The 25258-nt window shown below is 37.7% G+C and overlaps 1 long non-coding RNA gene across 1 annotated transcript in view; it reads right to left on the reverse strand.

Annotated features, from left to right (window-relative positions):
* Positions 1–16854, reverse strand: part of LOC104910309 — a 34038-nt gene extending 17184 nt beyond the window's left edge. The window contains exon 1 of the long non-coding RNA XR_004159246.1: positions 16558–16854. This is a non-coding gene — a long non-coding RNA (uncharacterized LOC104910309). The remainder of the gene's footprint in view (positions 1–16557) is intronic.
* Between the last annotated feature and the right edge of the window lie 8404 nt (positions 16855–25258).

Consider the following 25258-nt stretch of genomic DNA (forward strand, 5'->3'; position numbering starts at 1 on the left):
TCAAAAAGGGCAAAGTCTGATCCAATACACATGTTTTTATCCTATTTTAATTATTTGATGAGATAACCCTTAGTTGTGGAAAGATAAGACCACTAAACTATGTTATTGACACTATTTTCAAAAACAAAAACAGGTTTAAGAAACTGTTCATCAAAAGCAGTGAAAGTCTCCCACACTGAATGTTGTGGGTGGTTTGACATTAGATATCCACACTTTTCACAGATGCAGTTTGATAACTGTGAGGTGCGCCCAGACAGATGGGCAATTAGAGTGAGGGGAAAATAGGTCACTGTAGGAGAAATTCTGAAATACAACAGAATTAGTTGTACTTACACTAATTAATTTCTTATTAGGGACATCAAACAATTATTTATTTTTCTTAATCAACATCAATGTTACTATATTTCTTTTTTAACAGTCCTAACCACAAGTTTTAGGAAGTTTAGAAGTTCCATCTCCAATTTTCATGACTGCACAATATTTCTGCCCAGCTATCCAGAAACTGGATGTTCTTCCACTATGCAGTGTTAGCATCATAGGCTGAACTCTAAGATGTAAATACAATGAATGGGGATTTAGAGTAAATTTCTACAGCATACAGTTCTCAATGTTACTAGACAAAGATTAATTCAGAAATGGTGAACACCCATAAAAGATTAAGAAAATACTACAGGCAAGCTACCCACAATAAAAATATATACACCATCATTAGTTTTATGCCCTGCTTACAAATATCTAGAATCACTGAAGTAGTAGCTCATATTACATCAACACGCGTTTTTCTGGCCCTCTTGATTCTTTTAAATAAATAGTTAAATACCACTACTAGAAATTTAAGGGAAAAAAGACCATTTTTTGAGGAATATATTTGTTATTTGATTTTGACAAAACTCAATTGGGATCTTTTAAACATTGAAGGAAAACATTCTTCCAAGTGTAAGTGTAGAACAATAAAATCAAACAAAGTGAAACTGAATAAAATCTTCCAGTAACTTATTTTTATTTTTTAATTAGCTTTCTTAGAATGTCATACAATAAATCCTCCATATTACGCATAGTGGCATGTACTTTGGAAAGGACACTTTTATGGGAAAATAATTTCATAACATATAATATAATCCATCTACAGAAAATAAAGAAGTGTCAACGACAGTGCCTTCTAATGAGCTACAAGCACTATAGAGCAAGAAAAGAGAACAAAGGAGATCAACTCACCCTTTCAAACAACCAGTAACAGCTCAAAAGAAATAGAATCTCTATCCAGACAGATAGTACTCTATCAGCTGCTGACCCTTAAATGAAGGCAAGGAGAGATGGATCCAAATTCCACCCCTTCCAGTGACTCAGGTGCATTACTTGCGCCTGAGCTGCCTGGATTAGCCACGCCTTCTCACTTGGTGCTCAATCACTGGTTCAGGCCACAACTTGGCAGTTCAGCTGCATTTATGCATGAGTGTTAGAGAAGAAAACAAACACTCTTTTCACACTCATTCTTCAAATGCAATTTGAGATACAGATGTGCGGTAAAAAATACGCAAATTACATTTTCATAGAATGTAAGAACACAAACTAGATTTTAGGCAAATAGAAGATGCTACAGAATATTTAAATAATGTTTACAGAAATACATAAGCAACAGTATTTACAGAGAGAAAGTAGATTTTAATTTTATTCAAATATCTTTATTAGCCAAATACCATATTCTTAGGACCAGGTGATCTCAGAAGAAAGAAATACCTTTCAAAGCCAGTGCCAGCTCCCTCTTTCAAACTGTCACCAGAAGTATTTTTTATTGCTCAAAGAAAGGTTTTAATTTGCTATGCTTAAGTAATAAAGTAATAGTAGGTTTCAGCACTCCTGGAAGACCATTTCAGGGGAAGGCTCAATGTACTCTGAAGGCTTAAAAGGCGATTTTAATCTTTTAAGTGTTAGCACTATCTTTATATCCATTTCCTTTTCACATCCTGGTCGTGTGGTGGGTAAATGGCAGAGCTATGTTTGAGGTGGTCATTTTGTGAACTAGAATGACAATAGCCATAGCCCTCTGAATACTGGTCTGTATAGTGGGTTAAAAAATTTTTGCACCCAAGAAACATGAGAAGCAGTCCAGGAAATAATAAAGGCACTTTAGATCTGCTTACAGATTAAACCTCTCAAAATGATTTTCTGTATATTAACTCATTGTGAGACCACACATAGAAGTAATATGGGAAATAACTATGAAATTCGTAAGTACTAAAAGTCTGCCAACTGGCTTTGCACAGTATCAGATAATGCAGCATTAAACCATAACAATAACAATAAAGAAAAAGAATGGATGGTGAAGAATAGGTATTGCTATCTTCTGACTACTAAAAGGGAGAAAAAAATAACAATCATACTGAAGTGTCACCTTGTCAGTTCAAAAAAGAGACAAGCACTAAGCAGACTAAAACTAAAAATTTCTGTGAGTAAACCATAAGTTTCTTCTTATGAAATTAATTGCACTGTGAAAACCCCATGGAAGACATTGAGAATGGATGATTCAGTACATTTATCACTTGCTTGTCTATCTTGTTTTACTATAAGAGCATTTCCACAATTTGAACAACTTCTTATGCTATAAAGTTTAAATTATATGTGACGTACACAGCTTCTATACTCTCAAAATAACAAGTCTTAGAAGAAGAAGAAAAGTTCAGGATTTCCTATTGATTGGTAGAAAATGAAACTTAGGTTTGAAAATCCCAGAAGAATTCTCGTGAGAATGATAAAACAAGTGTATTTTTAATCTTAAGGAATTCACTCAGATTTGGTTAGTAATGTCAGCATCATTGCTGTTTACTGGTTTACCTGAAACAAATTGCAAACCATCTTTCTAGACAACAGTAGCTAGCTGTATTGCATATTACAATTTGAGTACAATATAACAAACTGAATTTTGGTAAGGAAAACGTCTCCAGAATTTTTTTTTTTTTAAATAGCAGAGCACACAGAAACTGATAAGCATCTGCCCTAACAGGTCACAGCATTGCAGAAATGGAGGAGGAGATTGTGTTCAATGGACAAAAAAGATATAAAAAAATGAGACATCTGGTTTTACAGAAATGAAGCAGTTCTTAAACACTTTTGCAATAGTGATAGAGACTGAACAACCAAAGAGATAAAACAAACAATAAACAAATAAGATCTGCCTAAACACGTCCTGCCTCCCAGTTTCTTTTTATTTTCTATCAGTGTCTAAGGACTATAGTTGTGCATACATTAAAAGAGAAAGAAAAAAAATGGTGGTTTTCTTTGGTTTTGTAATTTTTGTTGTTATTTAATTTTTTAGAGACTAAATGCGAAATAACATGAGCTTAGTTGTGAGTATAATGAAATATGCTGGTAAAAAGACAAGAAAAAAAATTAAAATCCGAGTGATATCCACATTCCTCTGAAAACAACAAAATTTTCAAAAAATCTCTTCAGGGGTCAAATCAAAGGCTCATTCCATCCAATGTTTTGTTTCCAACAGTGTCTGACAGAACATGTCTGGAACAGGGCAAACACAAAGAGTAACTACACAGAATGTTATTCAAAGCTTCTATAATTTGCAGCTCAGGGACTTCTTAAGACAAGGATTAATGTTCCATAGACTGATTTGATTTGCCTACTGTGCAGAGGCCCAATTGCTATTTGAAGGCTGCAAAAATTTGAGTATGAGTATTCATCCTGTTACTAGAAGTCCTACAACTAATCATTTCCAGAGTCATTTTCTTTTGACTTGAGTATGACACTTGCTATCTTTACGGAAAAATAAAATTGCAATCAGTCCCTATTTATCTTTTCCATGCTGTTCATGTTTTTATGAATCTCTGCCATGTCACCTATTCAAATTTTCTTTCTATACAGAGAAATCCTAGACCATTCAGTTATTACTTACACTGGAGAAATTACATAATTAAGTAATCTTTCTTGACCCTTTTCTGATTCTTATTCAACAATAACGTCATTACTGAAAACTGATACTTCCACAGAGAATCCAAAAGATGCCCCAAGTCATCCCAGGACATGAGTATTTCAAGATAACGCTATAGAAAATGGACAAGGAAGTTCAAGGAAGTTATGACTATTCGGTCCAATGGAAGCTAGTATTGCTTTTCCAAAAACGTGCATTATTTCACATCTATCACCATTAAATTTCATCTGCAAAAATAATACTCACTCACCTCTTGGATATTCCACACAAGTAGTACTTCATTACTTTGAATAGTTTATTATTTTCAACTAAATCTGTTACCTTACTGATCATTCTTTTACAGATCATTTATCCCCACCTACTCAGCTCTTACGAGGCCCCATCTGGAGTAATGCATCCAGGCCTGGGGCTCCCAGTACAGGAAGGACGTGGAGCTCTTGGAGAGGGTCCAGAGCAGGGCCACTGAGATGACCAGAGGGCTGGAGCACCTCTTCTGTGAGGAAAGGTTGAGGGAACTGGGCTTGTTTAGCTTAGAGAAGAGAAGGCTCCAGGGAGACCTCAGTGTGGCCTTCCAGTACTTGAAGGGAGCCTATAAACAGGAGGGGGAATAACTGTTTACAAGGGTTGATAGTGATAGGAAAAGGAAAAACGGTTTTAAAACTAAGGCAGGGGAGGTGTAATTTAAATATTAGGAGGAATTTTTTCACTCAGAGGGTAGTGACATACTGGAAAAGGTTGCCCAGAGAGGTTGTGGATGCCCCATCCCTGCAGGCATTCAAAGCCAGGCTGGACGTGGCTGTGGGCTGCCTCATCTAGTAGTTGGTGACCCTGCACATTGCAGGGGGATTGAAACTAGCTATCAGTGTGGTCCTTTTCCACCCAGACCATTCTATGACTCTATGATTCTATCGTTGAGCACGACCATTGAGTATTTCAGTATCTCTCCAAAAAAATCGCTGGGTATTTTTTATCTTCATGAAATTAAGACACACAGTACAGAGTACACAGACTGAGGATGTTTCTCACTAACATCAGTCTTCAAATTTTCCCAAAAGGGTTGTGCAAGGATTCTAACGTACTTGCAGAAACCTAAATAAAATAGATTGTAAGCAGCTGTGCTGCTTTATACAGCTGTTGAAGGTCTGTATAGCGCTGTATTTTGCTACACAGAAGTTGCCCATACCAGAAGTTTGGGAGCAATGTTTTTTTCCCAAGGGAGACAACATGCCTGTTGGGGTCATTCTTAATTTTCAATTAAAACAGTGTTAATCCTGCTGTGACTTTCTGATCAGCCTGGGCTATTTTTTTTAGGGAATGTACAATAAGCAAGTAGTTAGATGAACTTCAACAGCTACCCTCTGTGCAGTAGAGAAGCTGGATCAGGGCAAGAGTCACAGAATATCCCAGGTTGGAAGGGACCCACAAGGATCATCAAGTCCAACTCCTGATTCCACAAAGGTCCACCCAGACTCAAACCTTGTGTCTGAGAGCAGCGTCCCAACACTCCCTGAGCTCAAGGCTGTGTCCACTCCTGCTCACAGCCTGCTCCATGCTCAATGCCCTCTGGTTCAGACCCTTTCCCTAACCCCAAGCTGTCCCTCCCTTGACACAGCTCCATGCCCTCCCCTCGGGCCCTGTCGCTATCACAGAGAGCAGAGCTCAGCCCTGTCTCTCCATACCCTGTGAGGAGCTGCAGCCACTACGAGGCCTCCCCTCAGCTTCTCTGCTCACCGTGCCCTTAGACCCTTTCCCATCTCTGCAGCCCTCCTTTAGACTCTCTAATAGCTTTATGTCCTTCATAGTGGCACCCAAACCTGCACCCAGTGCTGGAGGTGTGGTCGCACAGCACAGAGCAGAGTGGGACAGCCACTTCCCTCACCAGCAGTGCTGGGTCTGGTGCTCCTCAGCGTACAGTTGGCCCTTCTGGCTGCCAGGGCATACTGCCAGCTCAGATTCAAGACCAAGAACACCCAGATCTCTTTTTGCAGGGCTGCTCTCCACACCCTTGCCCCCTAGTCTGTACATACTGCCAGGGCTGCCCCACTCCAGGTGCAGATCCCAGCACTTGCTCTTCTTCATGCAGACTGGAACCATCCTCCAATTTGTCCAGATCTTGATGCAAGGCCTCTCTACCATCAAGGGAGTCAACGTTCCTCCCAGCTAAGTATCATCCACACATTTACTTCATATAACTTCCAGATCTTTATTGGAATCAACAGTGAAAATATTAAAAAGAATTGGCCTGAAAAGTTTATTGGCAGGCTCCACAGGTGACAAGTAAGGCAACTCTCAGGCCATAGCCTCCACTCACCCAACACAGCCATGTTTTTGTTGTCCAGGATATTCTTAGGGTAACAATGCCACAGCATTATGAGGTCACGAGCCAACTCCTAGCAAACTACTATAAATACAGGGATCCTGACATCAGAACACCAATTGTGGCACAAGCTAGCCAGCCAACAAAGGCGGGCAGGCAGGCGCCATGACTCCAGCCAGTCAGCCAAGGCAGTCAGTCTGGGGCCAGGACACCAGTAGCCAGCCAAGGCAGGCAGGTAAGAGCCACAACTCCAGCCAACCAGCCAAGGCAGGTAGGGGCCAGAATTCAAGCCAACCAGTCAACCAAGGCAGAAAGGCAGGGGTTGTGACTCCAGCCAGTCAGCCAAGGCAGGCAAGCAAGGACCGTGAATCCAGCCAATCAGCCAAGGCAGGAGTTGTGACTTAAACCAGGCAGCCAAAGCAGGGGCTGCTACTCCAGCCAGCCAGTCAGTCAAGGCAGGCAGGGTCCACAATTTCAGTCAGCCAGCCAGCCAAGACAGACAGGGAAGGGCCATGACACCAGCCAGCCAAGGCAAGAAGGCAGGGGCTGCAACACCAGTCAGCCAGCCAGTGCAGGAAGGCAGGGGCTCCAACACCTACCAGCCAGCCAAGGCAGGCAGGGGCCACAGCACTAGCCAGACAGACAGTCAAGGCAGGACGGTTTTCGAAGACCAAAATTTTAAAAATAAATATGCTTCCCTGCATTACTGATGTTTGTACTCATTTGTTTATATCTATTTCAGTTTGGTTGAAATGCTTATGTATCGTTGTCAACAGTTTACGAGCTGGTTCAGTGACTAGCGGCGTCAGGTACCCGTACCTGGAGCATTAACTCTTTAACTCTCAGTATACCTCATGATGTTATGATATAAAATACTGATAACCAAAAATCATAAAACCATAACACTCATGTAAATTACTTGAGGGATCCTCCTAAAAAGGGTCATATAGGCAATTACTTCTAACAGTGACAGGAACTGTGGGATCCTGATGAGTAACTGTCAGATAGCAGCGAAACATGGGTGGAACTATCAACCAAATAGTTGATGACCTCAATATTGATAACCTGGAAAGATACTGAAATACCCAAATATTATATTAGTGCAGAAAAATCTGCTTACATACTGGCACTCAAGGTTGAGCAGACCCAGTTCGCTCAGCCTTTCCTGATAGGGAAGATGCTCCAGGCCTTTTATCATCTTTGTGGCCCACCATTGGACTCTCTCCAGGAGATCCCTGTCTTTTTTGTATCAGAGAGCCCAGAAGTGGATACAGTACTGCACGAGGCCTGACCAGTGCAGAGTAGAGGGGGAGAATCACCTCCCTTGACCTGCTGGCCACACTCCTTTTAATGCAACCCAGGATCCCCTTGGCATTCTTGGACACGAGGGCACACTACTGGCTCATCAACAACCTATCATCCACCACAGCCCTATTAATGCTGAAAAATATTGGCAACTGGGAAATGCTTCTGGTTTATAAAAACTAGCAAGGAAGTCTTCCTTTGCTCCTAATTCAGCAAGCTTATTTAACCATTTCTTTGTTGGGTGAGAAATGCCACACTCTGAAGTTTGTCACTGTTACTGCTTTTGGTGAGTGAGGAGGAAATGTACTCGAACCCTGCACACAGCATTGGGCAGGATGAAGGACTATATTAATGAAGTGCTTGAGCAATCAACACCATATACAATAACGAGGTTCAACAAGGTCAAGTGCAAGGTGTTGCATTTGGGTCAGGGCAATCCCAGGTATTTTTACAAACTGGGGGAAGAATTCCTTGAGAGTAGCCTTGCAGAGAAGGTCTTGGGGGGTCTTGGTGGACGAGAAGCTGGACATGAGCCAGCAGTGTGCGCTTGCAGCCCGGAAGGCCAACTGTGTTCCGGGCTGTATTAAAAAAGGGGTGGTCAGCAGGGAGAGGGAGGTGATTGCCTTTCTCTATTCAGCTCTTGTGAGGCCCCATCTGGAGTACTGCATCCAAGCGTGGGGACCCCAGTACAGGAAGAACATGGACCTCTTGGAGAGAGTCCAGAGCAGGGCCACTAAGATGATCAGAGGGCTGGAACACTTTTGATTCTATGATCTATGGGTTAAACAGTAGAAGTGTTAGTTAGGATACTGGTGACTTTTTCCCCACTTGACTCTCTTCATTCCTGTCATTTTTAATTTTAAACTCCATATGATATTTTTCTTTTCTAGCTCCTTAGTCAGTTTTCCTTAGAAAAAAATTAAAGGATGAGCTTCTGAACGTGTTTTGGAAATTCAAGCAACCTATACTGATACAAACAAATCTCTTAGGAAAATACCTCCTTGCAAATGTCATATGTATATTATGGGAATTCATCATTAATCTACATGAAACATGCTCTGAAGAAGCCCGAGTGTAAAAAAAGGCACAATACTAAGCAGAACAGTCATTAGGGGCCCCTAACATAAGAAGGACACTGAGCTTTTGGACTGGGTCCAGAAGAGGGTCTCAAAGATGATCCAGAAGGCTGAAGCATCTTCCCTACAGGAACAGGCTGAGAGAGTAAGGGCTCTCCAGCCTAGAGAAGACTCTGGGGTGGTCTTCTCATGGCCTTTCAGTACCTGAAGGGGCCCCCAGGAAAGCTGGAGATGGATTTTTTATTAGGGCATGAAGCAACAGGCAAGGGGAAATAGATTTTAACTGAGAGGGTAGATTTAGACTAGATAGTAGGATGAAATTCTTTACTGTGAGTGTGGTGAGACAATGGAACAGGTTGCCAAGAGAGGCTGTGGATGCTCCCATTCTGGAAACATTCAAGGCCAAGCTGGATGGGGCTTTGAGCAACCTGATCTAGAGGGAGGTTGAAACTAGATGATCTTAAAGGTCCCTCCCAATCCAGATGATGCTATGATTCTATATTACAGCTCACATTTTATTCCTTTAGCAGTTAACTTATTGTTATGATGTAATTAGTAGAACTGAATGAATAGATAATCTTATCATGTGTTCTGATCTATTAAAGCACTTTCATAAGAGTGTCCATTACAATAGTGCCGTGTCTTGAATCTTATTACAGCAATGAACTTTGAATGGAGTTGAATAAAATCCATTTGGCTCTATTGTATCTGTCTCAACATTTTATCACTTTCAGATAGTGAAATGTACTTCATTTGCTTATTAGGCAATTCTCACAGTTTAAAGCACCTTTCCATTTTTAATAGTAAATTTTGTTTTTCGAAGATTTTCATAGTAAAAATTCTCTGAAAATTACGGATCAGAGTTTTATGGATCAGAGTTATCCAACAAATTTACATCTTGAGATTTCTAGATTTTTCAGTAGAAATGTGAAAGTGTTTCAAAGATGCTAGAAACATATATGTCATACCTTGACTTCACAAAAATCACAGAAATCACAGAGACACCAAGGTTGGAAAAAACCTTCAAGACCATCCAGTCCAACCATCCACTGATCACCAATAGTTCTCACTAAACCATGTCCCTCAACACAAAATCCAAACGTTCCTTGAGCACCTCCAGGGTCGGTGACTCCACCATCTCCCTGGGCAGCCCATTCTAGTGCCTGACCACTCTTCCAGAGAATAGTATTTCCTAGCGTCTAGTCTAAATCTCCCCGGCACAGTTTGAAGCCATTCCCTCTAGTCCTATCACCAATTACACAAGAGAAGAAGCTGACCTCCAGCTCACTACTCTCACAACCTCCCTTCAGGTAGTCATAGAGAGTGATAAGGTGACCCATGAGCCTCCTCTTCTCCAGCCTGAACAATCCCAGCTCCTTCAGCTGCCCCTGATAAGACCTGTGCTCCAGACCCCTTCACCAGTTTCATTGCCCTTCTTTGAACCTGCTCCAGGGTCTCAATGTCTTTCTTGCAGCGAGGGGCCCAAAACTGGACACAGTACTCAAGGTGCTGCCTCACGAGAGCTGAGTACAGGGGAACAATCACTTCCCTGTTCCTGCTGTCAACACCATTCCTGATGCAAGTGAGGATGCCATTGGCTTTCTTGGCCACCTGGGCACAGTGCTGGCTCATGTTCAGCCGAGCATCAATCAATACCCCCAGGTTCATTTCCTCTACACAGTCTTCCAGCCACTCTGCCCCAAGCCTGTAGCATTGCCTGTGGTTGTTGTGGCTGAAATGCAGGACTCAGCCTCTGGTGCTGTTCTCATAGTTGTACATGTCATAGAATCACAGAATGGCCTGAATTGAAAAGAACCACAATGATCATCTAGTTGTTGAACCTCAACCCATTGGCTTCAGCCCAGCTATCCAGCCTGTCCAGATCCTTCTGTAGGGCCTTGCTACCCCCAGGCAGATTGACATTTGCAGCCAACTTAGTGTCATCTGCAAACTTACTGAGGGTGCACTCAATGCCCTCATCCAGGTCATCAGTAAAGATATTGAAGATATTGACTTAGTGCCTATCAGGGAATTGGTAGGTGACCATGTTAACATTTGAAATTTAGTTTAAATGTTCTTTACTTAAAAAAGCAATACATGTCTGACTACGTGGTATAACAGAGACATAAGTTAAGAAATTATCACACAAAACTCAGAGTTTCTTCATTTGTTAAAATACATCCCATTTACTTTAAGAATGAATGTGATCATATACTCAAATAAGTAAGCCTTAAGTTCTTCTCAACAAATATCCAACAATGATAAGTGTACCAGTGAAGTTGTTCTAATCAGCAATTTTTGTAGCAATGATCATGTAATGTCATGATAAATGTAATTGTGTAAATACAGCAAGAGAAAATGAGGCATTTGTACACGTGTATAGACACCATCTCAGGAATCTTTGACATATTTATAAGCTTAAAAGTATAGCTTAAATAAAAAACCAGAACATGTTTACCTACCAGACATGAAATTCCAATGAGTCAAAAACAGCTCAAGACCTAGATGGATCTACTTTGGGCAGTGGATTGTAACATCGACAGTTCCCATCCACTCTAAAATATTGGATTGGATAGTCTTCTAAACAAGTTTTATTAGATTTTTTTTTTTTAATCATGACACTGACTTGTCAGCTTGGAGTTGATGACCAAGCTGCCTTCATTCCTTGAATATAATACTCGCCCTTTACACTGAAATACATGATCTTCAGTCAGAGAAGTCAGATACACTGCCTCTCCTGGTGCTTCAGCATTGCTATTGAATAGAACATTAGTAATCAAGAAAGAGAAAGAGTTTCTCCCTGCAGTATGTAGAGACAGATTTTGGAAAATAATAGAGTTTTAGTCCTAATCTGTGCAATTTTATGTGCTTGAGAAATCTGAGTGACTTCTTGGTACTTTGTTCAAGTTCAATCTTGAAGATGAAACCTATCCTTCCCTCCTCTCTTCTACCGAGATAAAATGAGTAGATAGTCTCTACAAAATGAATTCATGTTACTCAGAACTTCACAATAAAATGACAGTTTTAGAAAATCCATCTAAAGGAAAAGAAGGTCATCTGCTATCTTTGGATTGCACGTTCATCTGTAAGAGAACCTTCATCTTTCCTTATTTCTGCTGACTGGTTAAATCATACTGCCAGGATCCTACTGGCACCATGAGCAATTTCCAAGGTTTTATTAGGCAGCAGTACCCATTGTGTGGGAGTCAGATTCTAACACTGTATTAAACACGATAAACTATACTCATAAATCATTCTGCATTTAATCACTTGGAATGCTACACTTAAAATCCCTCTTCCTCAAAATTATTTATTTGATGCTCTGTAAGTTTTGATTTCACCACTTCTAAAACATTTTTGACACATAGCAGATTGGTTTAGACAAATTATTAAGGAAAAAGCACAAACTATATGCAATTTTTGATTACTCCTTTTAATAGCAAGTTCAAAATGGCTTGCATTCATAATGAGTTCTTATTATATATATCTAGAATCTAGATATGGAATCACTGAATCAAAACACTTTGTTTTATTTAGGGCTTTCCATGTCACAGACAAAGAAGGAACAATCTATATGGCAGAGCAAGAAAGAAGTGAACAGGTCATTAACAGTTTGCAGTCTACCAGGTAAAGTCTGTGTATAGCATCCAAGTTTATAAGTACAAGTGGTCTCCCTATTAAAATAAAAACTGTTTTTCAGTCATCCTGAAAGGGTAGTAGCAATTCATTTTTTTTTCCAGTTGTGATACTTATATATTTTTATTTATGTACATAGCACTGCTCTTCTATATAGAAATAAGTTGCCTCCTTTCTTCCCTGGTGATTTGTAGTGAAGCAGAATGTAAAGGAATGTTTGGTTGGGAAAGCAAAGCCCTTCTATAAAGCCAAAGAAAGTATTCCAGGTAAAAATAAAAAAATAAAAAAAAAATAACTGGTGGTGAAGACAGCACATCTTTATGCATTTTGAGGATAGAAGGTGGGAAACCTAGAGTGCATTATTTCTTTTCAAGACTCAGCTACATAAATTGTAAGCAATAGTGCTTTGACAGCGTTAAAAAAAAAAGTGAAAGTATTTATTTTCGTAACATAATATTTTCTCTTTTTTTATTGTTTACATTTTATGCAATCAACAATTGTGAATTTTTTTGGTCCAAGCAATCTTAACCATGTCCTTAGGCTACACTATAAAATATGGCAGAGCTGAACAGTAAGGAAAAAGAAAAGGGACTGAAATGAAAGTGCTCAAACTTAGTTCCTCTGCCTTCCTTTCAAGTGATCCTCATATTAGTATTTATGATGTTTATAACAGCTATAATGAAAAGTACATATACATATATTAGCAATGAAACTCATTAAATCCGATATAAATTTTTATAGCATTTCTAAGGCCTTGTCACAAAGATAAAAACCTGAAGGAACATGATCAGGAGAGTGATACTTTATTGGTGCTTTACTGAGGCAAGACAACTCTGGCTCCCTGTCAGGAAGTCATTAAGAGAAAATTGTTCCTTCACCACAACTTAAAAATAATTCCAATCCTTGCATTTTCCCATCCAAAATTCAACCAGAGAACTATTCTGAAATCAAGATTTCTATTTGTGATGGTGGGGAACAAGAATATGGAGAACACCAGCAGTTCTTCAGGTGCCAAAAAAAAAAAAGGCAAAAGACATACCTAATCAAAGTTAATAAAGACCCTCTATTTGCCTAAGGGCCAATGGCTTGTTCTGATTTTCTAAAACAGAAATTCCAGGAAAAATAAGGATTAGGGCAGCATAGCATCCAGGATTACTAGTAAGCAAGCTATAAGATTTGAAAACCCTTTTCTACTTTGCAATAGACCAAGTTTGCTACATTATTAAAATGCCACTCTGTAACAAGGTTTTAAGAGTGCAGGAAGAATAAACAGATTAAACAAGGAATAAGTCACTATAGTGCAAGACAGGAAATGGTAAGGAAACCCTGTCCCTTGCCATATTCTCTGTCCTCAAAGTTGCAAGCTTCCTCTCCCAGACAACAACAAAATAGAAGTTATCACCTTCAGTATAATGTATATTCTCATCTAAATTATGTAGTAAATATCATAGAATCATGGAGTCCTTTGAGTTGGAAGGGACCTCTGAAGGCAATCTAGTACAACTCTCCTGCAATGAACAGGGACACCACAGCTAGATCAGGTTGCCAAGGGCCTTATGCAGCCTCACCTTGGAGACTTCCTGGGCAAAAAATATAACCATGAATTGAATTTAAAATTGTAACTACTTCCCCAGACTTAGTGACAAAATGGAGTCATCATGATTCACAGTGCTGAGAAAGTTACAACCTTGTCCTCAATTCTCATATGAGAGAAAAGACGATTGAGACAGCACCTGTATTGTTAGCTTTCTTCCCTATCATGAGAATTATATATTCCTTAGTACCTATGTTACAATTTACTACTGATTTGATTTTTTCCTTTATCCATTTAATTACCATGGGTGTTGATTTGGGGCTAGATATGCTGATAATGCAGTGTATGCTTATGTCTTGTTTAGCTGAAACAGGAAATGAACAGACCACAGTGAATGAGAAATTAATCACAGGACAGGAGGCTTTCAAAATTCAAGGCAATTCTGAGTAGGTTTAGATAAAAACACTGAGACAAGTTTAATAAGGAGATATAAAATTAAGTAATTCTTTCAGCTGACAGTTTTAATGTGTCAATGTTAGCAAAATTGTTTTAACAACATGGGACGACCCATGACTCTGCTATCTGTGAAGTAAAATCTCTGAAACTTGTTTTCACCATATCAGTGTTTCAAATCCAGGGTATCAATAAACCTGCTCACTTGATTTTCAAACTGATTCTTTCTCTGACAACAAGTACCATCTCTACAGCACATTTAATATTGCCTTAGAAATCTTTACAAAGTTAATGGCAACAAGGGAGGATTTATACCTTAAAAAACACCTCCTGTTTTGTATACTTGTGAGGAGAAAAAAAAAAAAAAAAAAAAAAAGGAAGCATTCACTACCAAAGCATTCCGGTAGCCTGTAAAGATGTAACTCCCTGAAGATTAATAGCTAATTATAATTCTTCCCCATAAGAGGCATCCTATAAAATGAATCACTGTTAATTATGGTATCACATACAAAAGATACTCAATTTGTGCCAGAGTGTTCCAGCAATAACAATATAAGATTACATTTAATGAGACTTTTTTCTAAGGACCAAAGCTACAATCCTTTTAGTGGATGTTATGGCAGAAGATTTCTAGTGATTTAATTTAAAGAAAATAAAATATGTGCAAAGTCTAATACTACTGAGATGGAAAAGCAGAGACTAAAAGGCAGATTGACTTATCAGTGGCATCTGTTTTTACAGTTAGATAGTATTCTTGGGAAATCATTCTAGAAAACCAGTATTTTCCTTTGAAAAGAAAGTGACCTTTAAATTAAAGAAAGTTTGGTGTTTATTATCTAATCATAACTTCCTTTTTTGGGCTCGTATAAATTTTAATTCCATAAGTACATCACAATTCTGAAGATATGTGTAACATTAAATGACAGAAAGCACTTCCACTGGCAATTCCTATTAAAATTTTTCATTACTTTTACATTTATCATATAAGCAAAGATTCATTTTCTGATTTAAATCAGCAAAAGCAATATCATCCTCAACATTCTTTGAAAAGATGCACAGAGAAAATGGTCTGATTTACAATATTAATTATTCTACGTCATAAAAAGTAGTGTATCTTCCTCACATTTCAATAAGAAATATCTTCTATTTTTATTCATCATTTCTCAGCCCATCTACCATAGGTATTTTTATTATTTACTTCAGTTACTGAAGCAAAATAGAGAGGTACCATAGAATCTAGACACAAAGATGAAGTATCTGCTAAAATGACAAAGCATAACTTCTTTTAAAAAATAAATAAATAAATCTGTTTTAATAGGAAATAAAACTGCTTTTTACACAACGGTTGCTTAATTAATGATACAACTAAAGACAAAAAAAAAAACCACAGTATTTAACAAGTAACAAGGAAACAGTGAAATATGCTGAAGAACAATCAGATTGTTTTAAATCTTAAAAACTACACTTCAGATTCTGATACACACACTTGATTTAAAAATTTTAGTAGGATGTTAATATAAAGTTAATCAATCTGGAATGAAAAATAACATTTTCCTCAAAAAATAAACACCTAAAGTGACAATGTCGCACAGTGGTCAGAAATAGTTAAATCCAAATAGATGTCTCTTACAAAAGACAAAAATCTTGTTATTAAAGCTAGTAAAGATAATGAGTGACCATGAACAGACCAGGAGAGTAAAATGAATTACTGCAACACACCACCTTCACATCTAGGCTGTGGTTTATATAATATTAAATAGTCCAATAATATATTCTATTGGTTTTGAATGACAAGGTTGCAGTAGTGAGAAGGCTGCATGGCTGGCCTTTGTGAGAAGAATAATTAAGTTGTCCCATATTAAATAAGAACCAGTTCCAAAAAGGACACACCATGGGCCAAAGCAGAGTAAATGAGCAACACTGTTTGCACCTCTGTAAGAACATATTTTAGAAAGGGTCTACAAAGCTTCACAGCATCTGAGTGAGAGAGGTGATCTATTGCTGTCACTTCAGAGATCAGCACCTGCACCACTGCTATAGAAAGCAGTGAGAAAGCTATAAGCCAGCATAAGGCTCAGTCTGTCTCCTCTTTGCTACAGCAACAAACCAAATGACTCAGCTGTTTCTTATACATCTTGCTCTCCAGACCATCTTTATAGCACCCCTTTGGGTGTTCTCAAATGTTTTACATCCTTTGTATAATAAACAGAGAAGTTAAGCTGGTCTTTAGAGAGCATATAGCTGAAAAGATTATCATGTTGAAAAGGGATAATTGGAAATGAATAGAAAAACTTACCCATGTCCTGGGCTTGCAAAAGAAGATTCCAAGAAGCGCAACTTCCAGAGAGAGATCCTTCCTAAGTGGCAGTCAGCCCTTAAATGGGGTCTAGGAGAGGTAAAGCCAGGCTCCACTCCTTCTGGTCACGCAGGCGAATTGCCTTCACCTGTGCTCCCTCAGCTGACCCATTGCTTGCCTGAGGTGATCAATCAGAGGTCAGGCCGTAATGCAATAGTTTCCATACAGTTCTTCTTACATTTCAGGATGCAAAATTGCATACAGTACTCAAAGTGAAGGCTGCTCCAGAGCAGAGTAGAGCTGGACAGTTTCTTTCCTCAACCAGCCAGCAATGTTATATTTGATGGCCTTTGTAATATTTCAAGTTTAAAAGAAATATAAGACAGAAATTGCCAAGATATTCTTTATTAATTAAAAGCAATTGTTTGATTGACTGAGGACAATTTTTTTCTGTTTTATCTTAGAGAACTCCTCTGAATAACAAAAGTAGTAATTATATTATTGGATGATAATATCTTTCCACTACCTATACTGATTCATTAGAAAATGCAAATACAGAAGCAATGCGAATTGCTTACGAAACTGGTTGTTCCAATTGCTGGTATGTTATTCAAGGTATGTGTATAATTACCAATTCACTTAACAGTGCTAATATTTAAGATACTTTTCTTTTTACTCCTTTTCATTTTTGGTTATTTATCACATCTTTCTCTTTTCCTTCCCTTTATTTTCCTATGATTTGGTTTTGAAATGAAAATTAAAAATGAAACGTTCATTTAATTTTCTTAACCAAATCAATCTCTAAATATGGTATAACAAATCTGTACATTATACAATTAAATCAGGTCTCATCAGGTACAGTGATTTTCATATTTCCCATCCTGAAATTTAAATGCCATCTATGATGATTTCTAGCACATATTCTTTTTCCCCCAGAAGCAGCAATGTGTATCAAAATGCACAAAATACACCAATTCATACTCTTTCTCATTGACCATTTTCAAAACAAGTGTTTCTTTTTCAATTCTCATTATTCTTCCTTAAAACTAAGTTTCTGTACCTCGGTGGAGGGCAAAGTGGTCTATGCAAGTACGTCTGGAAATGGGGATAAAGATACTGAACGTAGCACCTCTGCATTTATTCAGTTCTCTGTGAAAACTAATTAGTTCTACAGAGAACAAGCTTTGTGACCCCATTAGAGCACCTTGATTCTCATCCTAAACACTCCTACTAAATACATTTCAGAATAATATCATGAAACTGTATTTGCCCCTGTGTGCACTGCATTCCTCTGGACCACCTCATAGTGATCAAACTTGCTGCTTTATCATTAATATATTTTGGGAGGTTTTTTGGTTTTTTTTTTTGACAGATCACAAACAAAAACAGAAATCAGGATTACATAAGCATACTCCTATTACCTCCAAATATTTTTACACAATCTATATTATGGTTTATTTAGAAAGATACAAAACACAGAGGTACAAAATACCAGTTGTCTTCTACCTACATCTCCACTTGTCGTCAAGTCAGAGTATTTATTTTATCCTATACCTATATAGATCCATATATATGTCCATTTTTCAGGACATTTTCAATTTAAATAAAAGTATGAATAGAGAGAGTTGCTCAAGAAAGAAGCTCCCAAAGCAGAACTTTTAATTAACATTTTAATGCCGTAATAAACTATTAAATGAGAAAGTACTTTTAAAAATCCCTTGGTAAAACTGAAAATTCGTTTCATTTTAATTTGTTGTAAAAGTTCAAAAATAGGGTGACATTAAATATAATCACATTTCACCTGAAGCTAAATTAATTTGAACATAATTGAATTTATGATTAAAGGCTTCAGAAACCTTCATTTTTCAATTAAAATTTAGAAGGTTCAGATAATTTTCAGTAGATGTGAAAGTAAGTTGTACTTTACCTGTACTATTTAATGTGGAAAATAAATACTAAAATGTTACCATCTCTTATTAAATTTGTTACAAGCACACTTTTTTCAGACAGATTCCCAACACTACAACAGCATAAAATATCATAAAAGACTCTCAGCTGAGTGGGTCATAGAAAATCTAAACCCAGGTAATCTGGATAACTTGGAAGCTACAGGCTGAAATTCTGCTTTTATTGCTTAAAGAAATGTCCTGGTTGAATTACCTCAAGGACTGAAGGGTGTTGTTCATATCCTGTTTCATAATGTCTAAGTCACCTCATCTGATCACAGCAAGTTTCTCAGTCCCATATCCTTTTCAAAGCAAAAGCTGATGCAAGACATTTGGAAGGAGAAAGTCTATAATGAGCAGCTGTGAAGTAAATTCTTCAAAAGTGAAGCAGTTTCCTAATCTCACACAGCTGCTAGTTTACATTTCTGAGCATTGACTATACTATTCATTTATTTTTTTCTATCAATTGAAAATGCAATAGCATTTCAATCACACTAGCACACTGCTAACTACAGCTACATGGCTTCTTGTTGGTTTAGAGAACAAAAAATGACTATTTTTGGATAGAGAATGCCATGGAAACACACACTGAATTATGCTGATGTTCGGTTGCAAAATAAATGTACTCAGCTAAAGAGATTGCACTTACTCATATTAAATCCAAAGCTCTTTTCATATCTTTGGATATTTTTTTTTTTTTTTAAGTAGGAACCAGTTAAATAGGCAAAATCTTATATCTTGGTCATGTTTGTTTGCAGCACAGTGGCTGCACAGTTAATACCCTGTATAAATTGCACTTTGCATAGGAATCAGTCTGAGATTCTGCAGAAATGATAGAACAACTGATAGGAAGACAAAATTAATGCACTTAGAGTCTGTGGAACACTCAGGCCAGTTTACTATCAAACACTAAATCTATTTCTAAAGATCATGCATATTGGAGAAAAAATTAAATAATTATATTTATAATAAACCCTTTGGCCTATATGTAGAGGTAAATTAATTTATCTGTATAGAAGTATCTGCGTATATGAAGTGAGGTCAAATCACAAAATAAAATTAAAATTCACTATTCACATTAATATTCTTTGAGTGAAAAACAATATATTATGTATGTTCTTGTGGTTTCATCATATAAAATTACTACTAAGCAGCTTATTTAAAGAAAAAGCAAAAGGAAAGAAGGAAAGAAGGAAAGAGGGAGGGAAGGAAGGAAGGAGAGAAAGAAGAAAGAGAGAAAGAGAGAAAGAGAAAGAAAAGAGAAAGAAAGAGAAAGAGAGAGAAGGAAAGAAAGAGAGAAGGTAAGGAAAGACAAGTACATTCAGAATCTTAAGCTCCACAATCAGAACAGCTCCAATATCATTAATCTTATTACTCACTATGCATGCAACTAGGGGCATGATTCTTCACAGGATCAAAAGATTAATTAATGTGTAATTTTAATACAAGCAAAGATATTAAGATCAATTTCAAATATTAACAAATTAGAACATATCTAATCTATATATACATCATAAAATAAGTAGCAGAAAAACACCAATGGCTATTAGTTAACACAGTGAGTAAAACCGAGTTATTTTAAGATATCCAAATAGAAACAGAAATTGTAAACACAGAAGAAAAAAAGAAAGAAAGAAAGAAAGAAAAAATAAACGACCAATCATAATCAAAAGAACATTAAGAATCCTGCAAAGATCCATCTTTTTAAGTGTTTACTTGCAATGCATACTTTTAAGTGTGTGGTCTGTTATTAATGAAGCTGTGGTTACATCTCTTTCTCAGGTATGCCTAGTTGGCTTTTGTAGGTATTTCTATTTCTGTTCAAACAACTGCACTGTCAAAAACAAACAAACAAACAAACAAACAAACAAACAAACAAACAAAACAAGTAACAAAACCACCCCAAGAGTCCCATATATAAAGTGGTCCATTTGATTCAAATAACATTTACGCGTACTTTTTAGACATTGATGCATCCCTCCAGAACAGTTTGTTGATGACACAGATGCATGTACAATATATGAAGACTGTAAGACTTGGTATTTTTCACTGATAAAGACAACAGGTAATTCATTTGTAAAGAATTACTTGTAATAGATCAGTCCTCAAAAAAGTATTTGATAAAAGCAGTGTCTTTAACAGAAACTGCTAGTCATTTCTAGAAAAATTGAGCTCATAGTGTTAAGAGCCAAAGAGTGCAAACATTTTATATAGAATCAGGGTATTTACTATAAAAGCTCTTTTATTCCTACTGCTTCTGCTCCTTGAAAGGCTTCTGTAGCCAGTACCACAAAGGAATAAGCATGATTTCCATTCATGTTTCTTTCAGTTAAAAGGAAGAAGTTTTTACTCCAGGCCACTGGAAGAAATTAGCTGAAATATTGGGAATAACTTAAGCTGTTCTTTTATGCAACTTAAATTATGATAATCTCTTTTACATTTAGGAGAGATGCTGGGAATATTTTCCTCCGCATAGCTGCAGAGAAACAGATACAGGCTGTCTCCTTGCAGTCTGGAGTTATGAAGAACACCACATATATTGGAGGCCTTTGTAATTTCCTTCTGAAAGCAGCATTTTTCTTAGGGAACTCAAAATAGATCTTCCTGTATCTTCTTGCCTCAGTGTCTCCTACGGATTCCCACTGATGAAATACTGAAATATCTCAAATGTGCATAATGCTCTGATGAAAGGCAGCTGTTGCCAGAGACCACCTTCCCTTTATAGGACAGAACAACTTACAGCGAAGATTGGCTGAACACTCTCTTCATACATTCATTTCACTAAGAATTACCATTTGACTTTTTTTTTATCTTTATGACAATTTCACTCATATGATAAATATTTTCTTGTAAATGTTAGATAAGAACAAGTCTTTTCCTTGAAAGTTAAGATAAATTATGTTTTGAGTAATTTCACAGCCACATGGCTGGCCTGGGAGATTGAAGGCTAAGTACTTCAGGTCTATCAACATCAAAAACTAGACTAAAGGCCTTGGATTTTATAGTTATTTTTACCACGTTTTTCACCAAATCCTGCTGTGATTAGTTCTAGAATGTCCATCTGCAAAAAATGTGGATAGAAGATAGTTAATCTGATTTTTGTTGTTCTCAATTAGGAGTCCCAGAAGCACACATTTTAGGAATTAAAAGATTTTTAATAATTATTCTGTAGAGTTTGAAGTACTACAACCTCCTCTAACAGCAAGGAACTTAAGGCACTGAGGGAAAAAATGCATGAACATATAATTTCTGCTTTACAAATTTCCTTGTATCAGTTCTAATGTAACTGCTTATTTTTATGTTCTTAGTTAATGTCAAAGCTGTGCTACTTAATTTGTCATGCAATGAAACGGATTTATTTTGCATCAAAGTTCTGCATTTATGGTTATTGAAAAAGGCATGGGAGTAGTATCTTGATATGATGCCACGGTTTGTTATATAAATGTGATAAATTAATTTGCCAACTGAGCCTTGACTTGCCTGATATATCAAATTAATCTGCAGCAGAACAGTAATGGACTCCTAGCCTCCTCAAACCTAAGTGCATCTAGCCTCTTCAGCTTCTACTTTAAGGAATATTAACAGGTTAAAATATTTTTTGTCAGTTCTTCAGTAAGTCTATTCCCACTGGAAATAAAGGACTATATTTAAGAATTGCTTTTATCTTATTACTTTAAAAGGAAAAGGCTAAATCCTTTTCTAAAGAAGTTGTCCACAACAGGACATTCTTTGGAGTCTCATCCTTTCCTTTGCAACCTATTACTGACCTGGACAGGCTGGAGAGCTGGGCAGTAAGAAACCAGATGAGGTTTAACAAAAGTAAGTGTAGAGTCTTGCATCTAGGGAGGAATAATTGCATGCACCGGTACAGGCTGGGGGATGAGCTGCTGGAGAGGAGCTCTGCAGAGAGGGACTTGGGCGTCCTGGTGGACGACAGGTTGGCCGTGAGCCAGCAGTGTGCCCTCGTGGCCAAAAAGGCCAATGGCATTCTGTGATGCATTAAGAAGAGCGTGTCCAGCAGGTCGAGGGAGGTGATCCTCCCCCTCTACTCTGCCCTGGTAAGGCCTCATCTGCAGTACTGTGTCCAGTTCTGGGCTCCCCAGTACAAAAAAGACAGGGATCTCTTGGAAAGAGTCCAGCGGAGGGCCACAAAGATGGTGAAGGGCCTGGAGCATCTCCCCTATGAAGAAAGGCTAAGTTGAACTGGGTCTGTTTAGCCTTGAGAAAAGAAGACTGAGAGGGGACCTGGCCCCTATAAATATCTAAGATATGGGGGCAGAGTGGCGAGGCCAGACTGTTTTCAGCTGTGTGTGCAGACAGGACGAGGGAAAACGGACATAAGCTGCAGCATAGGAAGTTCCGCACAAATGTGCACAAGAACTTCTTTACGGTGAGGGTGACAGAGCACTGGAACAGGCTGCCCAGGGAGGTTGTGGAGTCTCCTTCTCTGGAGATATTCAAGACCCGCCTGGATACCTACTTGTGCAACCTCATATAGGGAACCTGCTTTGGCAGAGGGGTTGGACTCTATGATCTCTGGAGGTCCCTTCCAACCTCTGCGATTCTGTGATTCTGTGATTCTATTATAATAACGCTTCCTGAAGCTACAGAGATTTGACTTTGAATTTTGGAACATTAGAATGAAATAAATCAGTAAAAATTTGTAAAAAGCAAGGGTTGGGAACAAATACATAGTTTTGCATTTGAAAATTTTTCACTTTCATTCTTTGAATAATACAAGATTTCAGTGCACTTAAAACAGTACAGTTTTTCTAACATCTAGTCTCATCTCCCTCTATTTTCTTGTTTTCCATTATCGGGAATAACATGTACATACTGACAGGATAACAGAACCCGGAGGATATATTAACAGTTCCAGACTGTCTGAATACTTAATGTTCCTAAAAGCATTGCTCATGCAGTACGCTTTGATGGACCATATGGTGGTGCTCTTTGTTCTCCAGCATTCACCTCTGATCCTCTCATTTTGTAGGGATCAGGATGAAGTTGTAAGGATTGTGTTTGTGGTTTGTTTTAATTGCAGTAAACAGTTTCAAACAGCTAACAGTAATACAACTTGATTTAAATTATGGATATGTTTTATCTATTTGTTTATCCACCAAGTTGTTTAAGAACTGATAATTATGGTTCTCTAATATTAATTTTCAGTATAACTTTTTCCAGATTCACTTTTAACTTATTTAACACCTATAACAGGATTATTTTTTTATCCAGAAAAACATTCATGATGGTAAATATCCTCTTGAGAATCTTTTAGCAGATCTAGGTGGTCACAAAGGAGGCATATCCCTGAATTATTGAACCACTGAGCAATACAAGGACAAAACAACATGGCTGGGGGGGAAGAAAGCCCATCTTAGAGAAACATAGAATCCTAGAATGGCTTGGGTTGGAATAGACCTCAGAGATGATCTAGATCTACGTTGCATTCAGGGTTGCCAACCACTAAATCAGGCAGTAGACTGGCTGTCCAGGGCCTTCTTCTGATCTTCACTGTCATTGTCTCATTTGGCCAACTGGAATAGTAATTTCCAAAAACTTTCAAATCATTAGGATATATATATTAAAAAAAAAATGGTATAGTGACATCAAATATCTCATAATTTCTAAAACTTCAATCAGAACAACAGTAAGATTTAGGGAGCAATGAATGAAAGCTCAGTGTCTTGGCTTGTGACTTCCAGTTCCCAAACAGATCATACCTAAGAGGGGTAATAGACATATCAGGCAGGATTTTAGTGGCATGGAATGGCCATGAAGAATTCACTGATGTCCTTCTCCCTTCCTAACCCCATGGAGCTTCACCTGCATTGAGCCTGATCACGCATCATTTCCAGCACTTTCCACAGCAGGGAAACAGGAATGGAAAGAACACCATCCATCAGTTTTATTCATCAGCTGGATCTGCTCCAACCCAGCCTGAGCAGATCAAAGATACTTGCCAGCATGTCACTATTTTACAACTTTCAAGAACACTCTCACTGATGGGTTTTGGTGTTTTGACCCACAAAGCATTGTCATCATATCCCTAAAGAGATCCCAGAAAGAACTGCATGTGTTCCTTCTGAGGAATAAGAGCTCCATGCTGGAATAAGCAAACAGAGCACTGTGCATTGATCACTTTATACTTCAGCCAGGTTCCATCATCATAACGCACCAAAATTTTCACTTAGATAAAATGGGAATACTAATCTTAGAATTGCTCTGCAGCACATCAGGAAGTTGTTCTTATGCATAAATATAGTTACAGCTGTCAGACTGTGTCATTCTAAACTAACAATGGTTAGGCAGATACCACAAATTTGGGGCACTAAGAGTCTTAATTTCTTGTACACAGCAGAAAGAATTAGTTTCTTTTTATCAGAAAGATGATTCAACCATTTTTTTATTCGGCCTATAGTTACCCTTCCCAAAACTAACACTGATCTTGTGCCACATTTGCTTTGGATATTAAACAAATACACTCTGAAGTGCTTAATCTCCAAACCAATTGCAAAACTGTGAAATTGAAGAAAGGAGTCCAGACAGATATGTAACCCCATTCTAATATCTTGCACAAAAGAATATATTATGCTTGAATAGATTTTACATATAAAATTTTTTTGGATTGAGGAGGAAAGGGCTAGGTTTTCTGAAGAAGGAGATGTTTTAAATTAGCCTGCAAAAGCCTTAATGTATCATGTTCTCAATCAAGAGAGCATTCTGCTTATAGTAGTTCTTTTTTTTTTTTTCCT

Source organism: Meleagris gallopavo, chromosome 3, assembly GCF_000146605.3.
Source record: "Meleagris gallopavo isolate NT-WF06-2002-E0010 breed Aviagen turkey brand Nicholas breeding stock chromosome 3, Turkey_5.1, whole genome shotgun sequence".
Classification (NCBI taxonomy): Eukaryota; Metazoa; Chordata; class Aves; order Galliformes; family Phasianidae; genus Meleagris; species Meleagris gallopavo.